The sequence below is a fragment of the Aplysia californica genome, unplaced genomic scaffold (assembly GCF_000002075.1).
Source record: "Aplysia californica isolate F4 #8 unplaced genomic scaffold, AplCal3.0 scaffold00782, whole genome shotgun sequence".
Taxonomy (NCBI): domain Eukaryota; kingdom Metazoa; phylum Mollusca; class Gastropoda; order Aplysiida; family Aplysiidae; genus Aplysia; species Aplysia californica.
In genome coordinates this window covers 135,590-136,743 of record NW_004798052.1, presented here as the reverse complement: position 1 = coordinate 136,743, position 1,154 = coordinate 135,590, and the positions used below count along the sequence as shown (strand labels likewise).

Sequence of the window (1,154 nt, the reverse complement as noted above, 5' to 3'; positions counted from 1 at the left end):
CCCCACATCTCGGATAATATCTTACAAACCGAACGGTTTATTTCCGACTGCAATAACCAGGGGAAAGAACATTGAATGAGCGTCGTTTCTTTCGTAAATTGATGAATTACTCCCCCTCCACGTCCGTTTCTTTCCGTTATTTGTCAAGAAAATCTATGTTCTTCGTTTTTTTACGGATACATGCATTGTTTACACTTTACACTGTCGCTGGACGTGAAGGAAATGTGTCGTGTGCTGGATGTGTGAATGCTACGTTGGCAGTGAGTGAGTGAGTGCCATTTAGATTTATAAAAGCCTTTTATTCTTTTATTATTTTCTCTGCCCTACCAAGACCAGTACCTTTTCCTCCCCAAGGAACAACTCGGTAACAACTCTGTGAATATGGCTTTAAATAAAAATTGAAGGCCTCAGTTTATCTTTCTCAACACTAGTCTAGATCTAGATATCTAGATCTAGATCTAGATCTACCCCAGACTGAATAACTCTGTGAGATTTGACAACACGATTCTAGAATCTAGAATCTAATCTAGATTCTAGATCTAGAGTATAGATCTAGATCTAGATCTAGAATCTAGATCTTGATCTAGATTCTAGATAATCTAGATCTAGTCTAGATCTAGATATAGATCTCACTATAGTACTATAGATATAGATTTAGATATAGATATAGATCTAGATATAGATTGTAGGGCGATTGTTAAGATTCCCACGTTTAATTCCGATGTGCGTTTTTCATACCCTCAGGATTTCGCTTTGGTCCCTAACCCTAACCCTAACCCTAACCCTGGCCCTAACCCAAATCCTAACCCTAACCCTAATCCTAACCCTAGCCCTAACCCTAACCCTAACCCTAACCCTAACCTAGGGTTAGGGACCAAAGCGAAATATGCCTGAGGGTATGAAAAACGCACATCGGAATTAAACGCGGGAATCTTAACGATCGCCGATTGTAGATCTAGAGGCCTAGATTGTAGATCTAGAATCTAGATCTAATCTAGATCTAGATCTAAATCTAGATGTAGATCTAGATCTAGATTCTAGATCTACAATCTAGACTCTAGATCTAGATCTAGATCTAGATCTAGATCTAGATCTAAATCTAGATATAATTATTTTATAATAGATCTTGAATTGAGATTTTTAGATTAGATCTG

At 37.7% G+C, this 1,154-nt stretch overlaps 1 protein-coding gene across 1 annotated transcript in view; it reads left to right on the top strand.

The window, feature by feature from the left end:
• Positions 1–201: 201 nt before the first annotated feature.
• LOC101859819 (solute carrier family 41 member 1) overlaps positions 202–1,154 on the top strand; it is a 40,271-nt gene continuing 39,318 nt past the window's right edge. The window contains exon 1 of the mRNA XM_005109470.3: positions 202–268. The gene's annotated coding sequence lies outside the window, so the exon portion shown is untranslated. The remainder of the gene's footprint in view (positions 269–1,154) is intronic.